This window comes from Monodelphis domestica, chromosome 1 (genome assembly GCF_027887165.1).
Source record: "Monodelphis domestica isolate mMonDom1 chromosome 1, mMonDom1.pri, whole genome shotgun sequence".
NCBI classification, from domain to species: domain Eukaryota; kingdom Metazoa; phylum Chordata; class Mammalia; order Didelphimorphia; family Didelphidae; genus Monodelphis; species Monodelphis domestica.
The window spans coordinates 637,273,470-637,287,818 of NC_077227.1; the positions used below are offsets into that span (position 1 = coordinate 637,273,470).

General features: G+C 39.5%; 1 protein-coding gene across 1 annotated transcript in view; it reads left to right on the top strand.

Annotated features, from left to right (window-relative positions):
• Window positions 1-3,252: 3,252 nt before the first annotated feature.
• Window positions 3,253-14,349, top strand: part of LOC103102780 (uncharacterized) — a 37,386-nt gene continuing 26,289 nt past the window's right edge. The window contains exon 1 of the mRNA XM_056813926.1: window positions 3,253-3,380. The gene's annotated coding sequence lies outside the window, so the exon portion shown is untranslated. The remainder of the gene's footprint in view (window positions 3,381-14,349) is intronic.

Consider the following 14,349-nt stretch of genomic DNA (forward strand, 5'->3'; position numbering starts at 1 on the left):
AAATAATTAATTGCATAGCCTTGATTAGGCTGCCCGCACCTGTAATATATAAGCAATTTTTATCCCAGCTTCTCCTAGAACTGGTAGTCTAGGGGTAAAGGGTAGAACCAGCAGGGTCCTGCCTAGGCATCCTGGAAGCAGCTTTTCCATGGTGGTGGGGCTGGTCTTTGCATGTAGAAGGCAAGAGGAAATATGGTAGATAATTGAGGGGAAGAGATCAAGGACAAGGAGAGTAAATGGAGCACAAACATGTACTCAATTGTGACCATGGATTAGCATTTTTTGAAAAGCCTTCCACAGGATCTGTGTGTGTGTGTGTGTATGTGTGTGTGAGAGAGAGAGAGAGAGAGAGAGAGAGAGAGAGAGAGAGAGAGCATGGATTGAGCATGGATGGCTTTTGGATGAGAAAAAAGTTACTCTTTATTTCAATATAATTAGTTTCCTTTGCAAATCATAAAATTTATTTTATGCATTTAAAAACATTCTGAGGAATCCAAAAGCTTTATCAGCCCATTGAAGGATAGATGACACAAACAAGTTGAGAACCCCTAGATTCTAATCCAAACCCCTCATCTTTTTTGTTCTTATTTTAAGAATTTCCATTCTTCCCAGTGTTTTCATTATCACCACATTTCTCATAATGGCAACTCACATTAATATCATGCTTTAAAATTTATAAATCTAATAAATACTGATTTTTTTCAACTGCTGTGTATAGATGAAGACAGCTTGGTTTTCCTTGCCCATAGCTTCACCGTGGATGTCTCAGGAAGCAGCCCACATAATTTGAATCACCTTGCCCAGTTGGTTTGGAAGGACTTTTATGACTTGAGAAATCAAAGGGAAATTGGGGTTCTTTGGCAGCTTTGGGGTGGGGGTGGGGAGAGAATACTGATGTAGATGGGAAATAGCACCTGGATGTTGAGGGAGAAAGAACTTTGGGCTATGCCTTGCCCCACTTCATACCATGCCCCAATTCAGAATCATTTCTAGAGATCAATTCAGAAGTATAAGGGGCAGAGTATATTCCTGACTCTTGGGTGGACAGAAGAGATGCTCTAGTCTGGAGCTACATCTGAACTGTAACATGGAGGGAATACTTAAATTGCTTGGATTCTGAGGAAATTGAAGTATCTCTACTCTGCCATACTGAGATGGGAAGCCCACAGTAAAAGCCTGCTTTCTAGAAAAGGGATAGAAATGCCACTTCCTATAGGAGCTGACTAAGATAGCACATGCTAATGAACCCTGAGAAGCAACAGCTTGCTGGGAGTATCACTTAATGGTGCATGATTGTGAGTAAACGAAGCTATCTTTGTGGAATTCTGCCTCACTTAAATCCAGTTCATGCACAAGTCAAGACTTCACCCCCATGATGTCATCAAACCTCTTTGAAGACAAAGGACAAATGAATGAAACTCTACAAGTCTCTGGGAATGAGATGCTCTTTGAATGGAGTTGATATTTTCCATGAGCTCTATTTATTTCCTTTTCCCCAATATACACATTTTCCCTTTGAGCTTTGTGAATTGTATGCTTGAAAGGGGGAGTTTGGCAACAACATACCAGGTAATGTCACCTGATGAAGTTCCCAGATTTTCTGTTTGAGAACAGGGGACCAGAGAGGTGAGAAATCCTTCTAAATGTACCCAAGTTTTTTTTTTGTATCAAGTAGAATGCCAAGGCTACCCAAGTCAAAAAGCATTTATTAAGTGAATCCTATGTGTGAAGTACTGTGCTTAAATGCAGTGGATACAACAGAGAGGCAGAAAAACAGCCCCTGCTCTCAAGGAGCTCCCAGTCTAACATGCAGACAACTATGTACAAACAAGACAGATACAGGATAAATTGCAGATAATCTCAGAGGGAAGGCACGAAGATTAAAGAGGATTAGGAAAGGCTTTTTATAGAAGGAAAGACTTTAGCTGAGACTTTCTCCACAGCAACACTGAAATGTATTAAGTAAAATATGTAATCTTCATTTTACAGTTGTTTTCTTATTGCCCCATATCATAAATGCCAATCAGAATTTGAAAACAGATCTTTTCACTCCACATTCAGTTCTCTAACCACTACCAAGTGATCTCCCTTTAATTAAGTCAAACACTCATTCTTTCATTGGATTAAGTTTCTATTAATTTGGACCTGTCCCCACATTGTTTGTAGAAAGTGGGCAACACCTATATTCTAGTCACATCTCCTGACATTTTAAAGTCATCTTGGAGCCAAATCATAAATCCTGAAGAATCGCCTTTGGAGGTTTTTCAAATAAACAAACAAAAAGTCATTTTCTTTCCAGCAAGCCTTAAGTATGTCTGTGATCAAGAAGATGGGGAAAAGACTAGAAAACCTATTAAGGTCTTTCTTCTGGCTCTCAGACTCAGTGAGAGAATAAAAGGAAGATAGGAAAGGAAGAAATAAAAAGATAGGAAAAGCTCTTGGCCACATGGATGCCAAAGGTTCTGACTAAAATTTTCTGCATCAGCAAATTCAGGCATCTCACTTCCTGGCCTGGATCCCAATGCAGTTGTGGCATGGAGAAGCTGCCTTGTGCAGATGGGCCAGAAACACTGCTCTGCAGGAATGAATTTAGGGAGGGAAGGAGGCCACATCCCTGAGTCACTGGAGGGAGTAGAGGAGAAACAACCCTAGTGCTGTATCTTGTGGTTTTACACAACTCAGCTTAAAAACAAGAAAACAAGCTCTCTGGAAAATGGGAGGGATTTGGCAAGCCCCTTAAACTTCAGGAACATTATGTTCCTTCCAGCATGTCTTGAATAACGGAAGTGGAGGGCTTTGGGGGAGGGAAGAAGCAGACAGAGTGGCTGGAAACATCATTTTTTTTTCCCTGTTAAACAAGCTCAGCCTGGAAATTAACATGGAAGAAATTCAGGATGATTTATACACACCTAAGACAGCCTCACGTATATACATGGCCCTTCCCAATTAAGGACAATTAAACAAGGACAACGACTCCCCAAAGCTGTTGGTTTCCAAAGAAAGGAATGCCAGGGATGGCCTCGCCTTGAGAATGCTCTGCAAAAATGGCAAGATCTCAAGCATGCCCCTTAGGAGAAGGGGACTCTCTGCTCTGCCCCAGACCCAAGTTAAGGGATCCAATTTTTCTCTGGCACAGAGTTTTCTTTCAGTCAATTAGAGGCTGCCCTCCCCAAAAGAATCCAACAGGGCATTTTAGAGAAGCATCATGGGAATTTCCTAAGAGATGGGTTGGAGGGGGCTGTGACGTGTCAGTTTTCTGCCTCTGATCTAGAGGCACAGCTTATACAGGCACAGTGATTCTGAGTAACCAGGGAAGACGCAGCTGAACCAAAGCTGGAGGGTGTTTAACATAGTCCTGTAGGAGGAGAAAAGGGCACACTGTGAGTAACTTTTTTTTTGACTGCTAGAAAATTTGCTGTGGAGTAGGAAGACTGCTACAGATTATTAACCAAGACTTAGGGAAAGAAGCTGGAAGCAACATTTCCTCAAGGGCTCTTCAGTCTCCATCCCCAGTCAATCCAGTTTGAAGCCACCATTTTCCCTTTCCCTATCCCTAGGGATACAAAGGCCTTGGGAGGAGCCTGGGAATTGTGGGCATTCAGGGCTGCTGAATAGATTACTCCAATCTATATGCTGAATAGATTACTCCAAAATAGATTCAGGGTTTTAGGTATTCAAGGATGTTCCATCACCCTATTTGTCATAAATTATAGACCTGTCTAACCAGAACTGGCACATGGAGAAGGCCAGGGGTTGGGCACACTGGTATTGGAAAGATGATAGGACCCTAGAATTAGAGCTGGCAGGAATCTTTTTTTAAAGTTTATTTATTTAATTAATGTAGAATATTTTTCCATGGTTACATGATTCATGTTCTTTCCCTCCCCTCCTCCCATCCCCCTCCCATAGCCAATGAGCAATTCCTCTGGGTTTAACATGTGTCATTGATCAAGACCTATTTCCATATTATTGATATTTGCACTAGGATGATCGTTTAGCATCTACATCCCCAATCATATCCCCATCAACCCATGTGATCAAGCAGTTGTTTTTCTTCTGTGTTTCTACTCCCACAGTTCTTCCTCTGGATGTGGATAGTGTTCTTTCTCATATGTCCCTCCGAATAGTTCTGGATCATTGTATTGCCACTAGTAGAGAAGTCCATTACATTCAATTGTACCACAGTGTATCATTCTCTGTGTACAATGTTTTCCTGGTTCTGCTCCTCTCCCTCTGCATCACTTCCTGGAGGTTGTTCCAGTCCCCATGGAATCCCTCCAGTTCATTATTCCTTTGAACACAATAGTATTCCATCACCAACATATACCACAATTTGTTCAGCCATTCCCCAATTGAAGGGCATCCCCTTATTTTCCAATTTTTGGCCACCACAAAGAGTGCAGCTATGAATATTCTTGTACATGTATTTTTCCTTATTATCTCTTTGGGGTACAAACCCAGCAGTGCTATGGCTGGATCAAAGGGTAGATATTCTTTTATCGCCCTTTGTGCATAGTTCCAAATTGCCCTCCAGAATGGTTGGATCAATTCACAACTCCACCAGCAATGTATTAGTGTCCCAACTTTGCCACATCCCCTCCAGCATTCATTACTTTCTGTTGCTGTCATATTAGCCAATCTTCTGGGTGTGAGGTGATACTTCAGAGTTGTTTTGATTTGCATCTCTCTGATTATCAGAGATTTATAACACTTTTTCATGTGCTTATTAATGGTTTTGATTTCTTTATCTGAAAATTGCCTATTCATGTCCCTTGCCCATTTGACACCAAAATTTCTAAAGGGGATGGGGAGAGAATATATTCTATATCTGTGGGGTATGTTTCCAAACCGGGAACTCTGAGTCTTCAGCAGCCTCAAACACATGGAGGATAATCTCTTTTCTCCTGGCTTATTTCCCATGACCACCTGTGTTTTTGCTTGTTTTGGGAGGACGGTATTGGGCAATTTTGTTTGTTAACTCTGGGATCAAGGCTATGAGAAGCTAAGATGGGGATCTAGTCAGTAGGGGCACCATTTCAAAGTCAGTGATAGGGGCAGCTGGATTGAGAACCAGACCTAGAGATGGGAGGTCCTAGGTTCAAATCTGGCCTCAGAAACTTCTCAGCTGTGTGAGTCTGGGCAAGTCACTTAACCCCTGTTGCCTAGCCCTTACCACTCTTCTGCCTTGGAACCAATACACAGTATTGATTCCAAGATGGAAGGTAAGGGTTTTAAAAAAAAGCCAGGGGTAGGACACTTGTTAGCTACTCTTCCCAAAGGTCCCAGGCCAGGATTGCATAAGAAAATATTAATAAATTCCAGGGAAGTTTGAACAGTCCAGAACCCTCTGATCATGACCTATATGATACAATTGAAAGAATGTTAAAAATACATACTATATATACACACATGCACACATATACACTTTAGCCTCGTCAAATTAAAAAATGAAACAAAACCAGGAAGGAATTTATACTAGAGCCTAGAAACAGAAGAATTACTACATTGCTTAAAGCTTTAAGGAGTATTTCTAAAACAGGCAGAAGATAGGAATGGCAGGGTTGGTTATCATCTATTTCCCATGAAGCTCTCAAGAGCTTCCCTGTGAGATCTCAAGACTCTTAGAGCATCCACCCCAGGCTCTTGGAGCCCTTGCTTTTTAGCCAGGTTGTGTGGACCAGATTCTGAACAAGGGGCAATAGAATTCCTGGAGTATCAGATCCCTTCTGATCAGCTAAGTGGAACCATTGTTAGGACAGTAGTGGAGATTTCTGAGATTGGTGCCATCTTGAGTGAAGTGATAAGCATCAAACTAGCAGTTATTATTTTCTGAAAAAGTTCAGCCTACTTACCTACTACCTATATACCTACCTATCTACTTGCTATTCCTTCTCTCCTCCCTTTCTCTGATTATTGAAGGCTTGAGATAAATAGATCGGTGGAAGAAAAGAAGGGGGCCTAGGTGCTACAGTGTATAGAGTGCCATGCCTACAGTCAAGAAGACTTCTCAGACTTGAATCTGACCTCAGACACTTGTTAGTTGTGTGATCCTGGACAAGTCACTTACCCTTGTTTGCCTCAGTTTATTCATCTATAAAATGAACCATAGAAGGAAATGATAAACCATTCCAGTTTTTTTTGCTATCAAAACCCCAAATGGGGTCATGAAGAGTAGAACATGACTGAAACAACTCAATAGAAGAGAAAGAGGTCAAATGAAATAATATTTATGTCTGGCACATAATTGGCACTTAATAAATGCTAATACCTGTCTCTCCTTAATAGATAATGATCTCAAAGTAAATAATTAGTTAAATATTAATAAAGGACCTACTATATGCAAGGCAGATATATGTTTACTGCAACAGGAACTTTGAGTGTATCTTTCTTTTTGTCTCAATAAACCAAATGCTATCCCATTCCATTTATTAGTGTTTTTTTTTTCAATTAACAGAATTTATTTTTTTCTTCCTCCCTTCTTTCCCACCCCTTTGGGAAAAAACAAAAACAAAATCCTTTTAACAAATATTCAAATTGTCAAGTAACTGGTTCTGTTTAAAAATACCTCTTTTTTTCTGCCTCTCTGCCAGAAGGTGGGTAGAATGCTTTATTGGAGGTCCTATGAAATTGCAGTTGTTTATTGATCAGTGCTCCACTCTATTTAGAGGTATCAGCCACCTATACCCTGACTCAAAACCCAAATAGAGAAATACCTTCTGAGCCAGAATCAAAAGACTCTTGAAGGGACTTTGGTCCACCCTTTTAGGGTGCCCTTAAGGGCAGAACGTGATTAGTTTTTGAAGATAAATAAGTGGTGGGCTTTGAAATGAGTGGGAAGCAGAGCAGCCTTCAAATTGTCTATTCCTTGTGTGCCTGACTCAGAAGGTCTTTCCTGGTCTGGAATAGACATAGTCATTTCATAGATGTTTGTAAATGACCCTTGGACTAACATAGGATTTGTTAGTCATATTTCAATGGCACTTCTTAGTGAATAACTAAGATGTCTTTGGCCTGGATTCTGACTTATGGACTTTGGTACTTACCTGGGAACTATTGATAGCTTTGATCATTAGAGAAATCAAAAGTTATGGAAAATATATTTTTAGAAGCATTTTAAAAATTTTCTTTAAAATTAACAGAAGGAAATAACACAAATAAACAGAATTTAAATTGTGTTTTTATAGAATTTTTATGTGAAAAAATCACATATTAGTGACATATAAACTGGTCATATGTGTTATGACTTTCTGATCTTAAACACATTATAGCTTAATGAAGTAATTTCATATACTATATATTTTTCCAGTCTCTTGTCTCATTACTATTTTTTTGGGGGGGAGTATATTATTGTGTCATGATTTTTTATTTCATTAATACTTGTCAGTTTTTTCCTCTTTTCCTTTGAGTTTAATTAGACATTTAAATTTTAAAACTTAAAATTGATACTATTTTTACATATTCTAAAGTATAGAACCTCTATAAATTATAAGTCTTATAGTCTAAAAATATAATACAGCAATTTAATGGATTGTTTTTATCTTTTTTAATTTTATAATGGCTTATTTTATCTTATTTCAATCTTAAGATATAAATTCAGTACTTCAAAAAATAAAGGTTTTGTAACTCAATCCATGTAGATACTCCTTTAGGGCAATTAGATGGCATAGTGGATAGAACACAGGGTCTGGAGTCAGAAAGCCTTGAGTTCAAATCCTGCCTCAGATACTTACTAGCTGTGCTGTTGGGCAAATCATTTCTCTCAACTTCACTCTCCTCCTGGGGTGGTTGTGAGAATCAGCTATAATCATATCTGCAAAGTGTTTTGTTGTTTTTCAATCATGTCTGACACTTTGTGACTCCATTTGGGGTTTTCTTGGCAAAGAAACTGGAATGGTTTGCCATTTCCCCTCTCCAGCTCATTTTACAGATGAGGAAACTGAGGCAGAGTACAGTGACTTGTCCAGGGTTATATAGCTGAGCAAGTGTCTGAGGCCAGATTTGAATTCAGGAAGATGCGTCTTCCTGAGCTAGGTCTGGCACTCTATAACCACTGTGCAAACCTTAAAATGCTATATAAATAAGTGTCGGCTCTTACTACCATCATGGTACTCTGCTTGCATGGCTTTCAAGTTACCTCCATGCCATAATGACAGATCAATCCTGAGGTCATTTTGGAGTAGGTAGCCTCTCCCAGCTCTTCCACATCTGACTTTTTCTACACATTAAATACTTATAAAGAGAATAACAAGTGTTTTCCATTTTAAAAATATTTATTTTTAAAGAAACAATTCATTATTGTGTTTCTCTATTTCTAAAAATACTTCCGACAGTGAAGAAAGGTCTCTTCTTGCTCAGGGGCCCCAGAATGTCGTCCTGATCTTCCTCTGGCCGGAGTTATTAGCTGAATGGCTGAGATAACGGAAATGTAAATCCTCCTATTTTATGGATATGTCGAGATCATAAAAAAGTCCCCCGAGCTGGGAAAGCTCCTCACAGAGGGCACAGAGCAAACCTTTGAGGGCAACATGCCTAATCAATATCATTTTCCTGTTTTGCAGAAGTCCACAGTCTGTCCTTCTAGGAATGGTAAGCCAAACGGCTGGGGCTGGGAATTCAATGAGGGGTGGCTGCGCCACTCATGGTGTTCCCGGCCAGGGCAGGGCTTGTCTTGGGGGCCTTCATTTCTTCATCTGTAATCAGAGGGGTGTGTGTGGGCCAAAGGCTTCCAGCGCCGACATTCCAGGATCCTAGAAAAGCCCTGATAAAAATCTGAATGAAAGCAAAATGAAACGGGGAGGCTAGAGGCGAATCCTTTGCATCGCCGAAGAATTCCTTGTTTTACGAGAGAATCTGCTCTCTGTATCTAGCGGGGAGTTCCCGGTGTGTGGGGACTTTTCAGGAACCTGCGGATTGCACGAAGTAAGGAAAAGCACTTAGTCTAGGCTCTACCTCATGTGCCAGAGGAACTCTCACTCAAGGCAAACGCGATTGGGGAAGACAGACATTTCCTAGCTGCCCCGGAGCCGACACTTAATGTGATTTTAAGACAGAAGGTTTAAAGGCTTAAAACCGAAACAAAACACAACACCCTGTTGGGGAAGGAGCAGAGTGCTGGGGACACAAGGGGTTAATCCCCTCCGCCCCCCCCCGGGTGAAGCCATCCCAAGAGAGGGCTCCTCTCTCCCCCAACTCAGCCTATATCTCTATGGGAGCTGAGAGAGTCGCCACCAGGAAGGAGGGTAGCTGTGCCTCACCACTGTGTAGGCTGATGCGGGCTAGTGCAGGACAGAGAAACACATTTCAGAGTAAATACAAGGAAGCATATTCCACCCACGAGCCAATCCTTGGGGAAAAGCTCCATTTGCCCCATGCTAGTGATGTTATGGCTCTGATTTCTGTCCTGAACTGGAAGTCCAGAGTGATAGTGACTAGGCTTAGAACATCGTCTGGGGATAGATTTCAGGGAGTCAGTGAATTTGAACAGGAAAAAACAACCCACATATTTATTTCCATATTACTTGTTTCCTTTATAATCTTATGTATTTTATTTCATACATTTAAAAATATTTTTCTGCCTGGGTTCATAGGCTTTACTAGACTTCCAAAGGGGTCCATGTCATATGAAAGGTTAAGAACTTCTGGTGTAGAGGCAAAAATATGTGAACAGAATTGGAGCCAGCAGAGGTGGGATATAAAAAGGCACATCCAGGACACAATACTATGGGGATACTTTTTTAAAAAAACGCTTCCTTACCTTCTGTCTGCAGTGAGGAAATTAGGATATTGATTAAGTATTGGTTAAAATAAGAATATCTTTTTTATAAGGGTTTTAATGAAGTATTAATATATTATTTTAATCAATTCTTAATGTCCTGTTTTCCTCCAATCCAACATCAGTTAGGATATTGATTAAGTATTGATTAAAATAAGAATATCTTATTTTTAATAAGGTTTTAAAAAAGTATCAATATCTTATTTTAATCAATTCTTAATCAATGTCCTAATTTCCTCCAATCCAGTATTAATTAGGATATTGATTAAATATTGATGAAGATAAGAATATTTTATTTTTAATAAGGGTTTTAAAAAGTATCAATATCTCATTTTCATCAATTCCTAATTACTATCCTAATTTCCTTACTACAGACAGAAGGTAAGGGTTTAAAAAAAGTATCCCCATTGTATTGTGATTAAGTATTGATTAAAATATTTGTCATATATCTTATTTGAATCAATACTTAATATCCTAATTTCCTCACTACATGTCTTAGTATCAATCGTGAGACAGAAGACAAATAATGGCTAGGCAATTTGAGTTAAGTGATTTGCCCAAGAACACATGGCTAGGAAGTGCCTGAGGCCAGATTGGAATCCAGGTCCTCCTGACTATGGGCCTGAAGCTCTATCCACTGTGCTATCTAGCTGCCTTGGTAATACTTTTTAATAATATTTTTTTTCTTGCGAATGCTTATATTCTTAGTAGCAGAAGTTTTTCTTCCCTTCGACACATTTGGTATTATGTGATGTCAGGTTCCATGATGATGAATGGCCAAGTACTAAAGAGGAGTGGAGAGTTGACTGGATTTGATCAGAAGGAATTATATAGCACTTCCAGTTTTACTCTAGCATAAAGTGGTGGGCACATAGTAGGCACTTAGTACATGTTTATTGGCTGATTGATCTCAAAATTCTCACATATACACACACATTCCCCAACCATTTCTGTAATATCAATATTTTCCTGGTGATTCAAATCATATAGTATCATGATCTCTGAAGAATTCAAACAAAGGGCAAAGGAAAGATCTAGTGAGGGTGTCAGTGGGGGATGACACATTACCAGTGATGACTTAACATGGCAATGTTGGTATGAAGATGTTATTTCTCACATCTATAGCCTGCAAAGGAGTTGGCCCAGTCATAGTGATAATGATGGATCGTGCATCTGGAGCCCAGCATTGTACAAGTATTTATGAAATATTTAAAGAGTTTTGGGAAGGTCTCTAGCTCATTAATTCTATTCTCTAGGGGGGATTTATGGAATAACACAACCAGAATTGCATGAGGCAAACTAAAAGCTAATAATAGCAGCAAGCTCTTATTTGATTCTCACAACTCTAAGAGGTAGGTGCTATTAGAATTCCTATTTTATAGTTGAGGAGACAGAGGCAGACAGAGGTTAAGTGACTTGCTTGGAATCACATAGCTGGTAAGTGGATGAGGCAGGTTTGGAACTTGGGTCTTCCTGATTCTAAACCCCATGCTCTATCCACTGTACCATCGAATTGCCTTGTAAGAAGGCAGGGTCAAGTCCCAATTTGTACCTTTAAGAGATATACTCCTACTGCTGAGATTACAGAATCATTAATATGTTAACAAGTTGCATGTGTTACAGCGAAGATTCAGAAGATTATAGGAATTATGGTTGAAAAGAGACTTATGAGATTACCCAACAGAACTCTTATTTTACATACTAAAAATAGAGCTCCTGAGAAATCATAGGATCACAGATACAAAACTGTGAAGGACCTTAATAATCATCATTATGATTAAAATTCTCTAGAGACTATATTAATTTATTATTATTTATTAAATAGTGAAAGTGGGTTGGTTGGAGGGAGGAAAGGGATATAATAACATGGCAAGTCATCTGCTAACTTGACCTCAGTCTGGGTCAGAATCTGGTCTTCCAGATACCAGGAGTCATGTGGGACAAGAGGGAAGCATCTTCTGAGACACCAGGGAGCCACAAGGCTTCTGGATGGCATCCCCCTTATACATATAAGCCTCAGGTCTTGTTCTTAATCCATTCTAAGGGTGGGGGCTGAATGGAAACCCAATTCACTAGAGAAACACCCCAAGACTGATCTTAGGCTACCAAGAAAAGGAGGAGGGTAGCAAAATGGCATCCATTTCTCACAATCCCCCCTCTGACTCTTTGGGAGACAGTCTCCTCAGAGAATCATTCCACATATAATATCCTTATATTTATTATAAGATTATACAAAGATATCATACATTTAATGGAAGGTCTAACTACATTTGACTGTATATTAAAAATTACTGACAGATGCATTGACAAGGAGCCATTGGGGCATTTCCTTTTTTGGCACAAAGGTTTTAGAATGAAGAAAAAAATGGTGGCACAGGAGAAGGATAGAAGTGGATGGAGGGGCCCAAACTCCCACAGTCTGATTCATTATATCCAAAGGCTCATACTGAGTCTCATGATGTAGTGTCTGATTTCTGGGGACATCCTCTATTACTGTCATATTTTTAGTCCATTTGGAATCATGATGGTCCTCACAGTATTTTCTCCAGGAGATCTGCTTTCCTGGTTCAGGTTATTGGCAATATCTTTCCCTACAATTGCTTAAAAAGGATCTTAGTCTATGCACTTTTAAGATAATTTCACAATCCCCTTTTAGGAGAATCAGATACTGTCCAGGTTTTAATCCTACATACAAGTTGATATATCATCTGATGGTAACACAAAATAATGTTCCAACACCATCAAGTCCAACCATCTCATTTTATATGTAGTGTATCTCTAAGATTCTCTTTTCTTCCCCCATCTTGGAAGACTCCAGTTTGATTCTGTAGGAGGCAACTTTTACTGCAGGTTCAAGGCACTGTATGGGTCCACACACACTCACTAGCATCCTCCAGCCTACTTACCTTTAGTGGGTAATCAGTAGACACATTAGTTCACAACAAAGGCATTTACTGAGATGGTGTGTTAAAAACAATTGCTAAAAAACGTCCCCTCACCCTTTCTGGTGTGTGCTCCTCTCCATAAATCTGGGGCACACTCTTCCACAAATACACACTGCATCAGTGAAAAGTGTGGGCATGTACACAGAAGACCTAGAGAGTGATTGGGTAGAGAACATCTATAGCAGAAGTCATTCACATCTCCAGGATTCCAGGGATCTGATGTCTTTTCTCTTCCTGAGGTATCATCCCATAGCTCTCTCAAAGTTGTAGCATTTCTGCTAGACAGGTCCTTCAGCTGGGCACTCTCCTGTTTTTCTCCAGTTTGGTTCCCTTACCTTCCATATTGGAATCAGTTCTAAGTCAGAAAGCAGCAAAAACTGGGCAATTGAGGCTAAGTGACTTGCCAAGAGTCACACAGCTAGGAAACATCTGAGACTAGATTTGAATCTAGAACCTCCAGACTCTAGGCTTGGTGCTCTATCTGTTATGCTACCTAGCTGCCCCTGGCTTGCTTTTTTAAAAAGGCATAGAGGGCATTCCAAATTTTAGTGCAGTTTTTTGTTCTTAAGAGCTTAAAACTCCACTAATAATAATAAATAGCTAAAATTGCTATTAAAAATGCCAGGTACTGGGCTAAGTGCTTTAAAATTTTCATCTCATTTGATTTCATTTAAATTAAGCAATGAAGCTCCTTCCAAAATTGTAATGCTTATATTCTTTTCCTTCTGAATTTCCTTCTGTTCTTTTCTGTGCCTTTCTTTTTGATGTTTCAGTGACTCCCCTTTTCTTTAATTTTTTTGGGTAACATTATCATTAGCCTCCTGTACTCACCAAATACCCCTCTCAATTGAAAAAAAAACCAAACTAGATCCTTGTAACAAATAGAAATAGTCAGGCAAAAAACAATGCATACATTTGCCATGTCCAAAAATTCATGGCTCCATCTGCATTTGAGTCTATGATCTGTGTGTCTACCTGACAGAAGGCAAGTAAGTTGTTTCACTATTACTCCTCTTGAACTATGGTTGGTCACTCTATCTTGCCATCCAGGAGCATTTACCAGCCAATGTCAAGCTACCCTCTCCTTCCATTAAAGAGAACTTCCTATGTTATAAAAGGGGTAACTGATCATAGATGGTGTTAATACTTTATTTAGAAGTTCTTGCCAGCTATTTGCCTTTTTTTTTTTTTAATAATTACAGTAACTTCTCTGAGGAGAAATCAATTGACCAGAAGAGTTCTGATCAGCTCCTTCCTTCTGCCCACCTCCCCCTCAACACAGGCATATAGAAAGGAAAATTGCTAGGAAATTCTTGGGACCTCATTAGGATGGTGGTGGTGCTTGTGATTTTCAAGTCATGTCTACCTGTAGGTCAGCCGCCATATCTTCCAAAACAGGCTTCATGATTTAACCAAGTGTTTCTTTCTTTTTTTTAAATTTTATAGTATTTTATTTGATCATTTCCATGCATTATTCATTAAAGACAAAGATCATTTTCTTTTCCTCCCCCCACCCCCCATAGCCGACGCGTGATTCCACTGGGTATCACATGTGTTCTTGATTCGAACCCATTGCCATGTTGTTAATATTTGCATTAGAGTGTTTGTTTAGAGTCTCTCCTCTGTCATGTC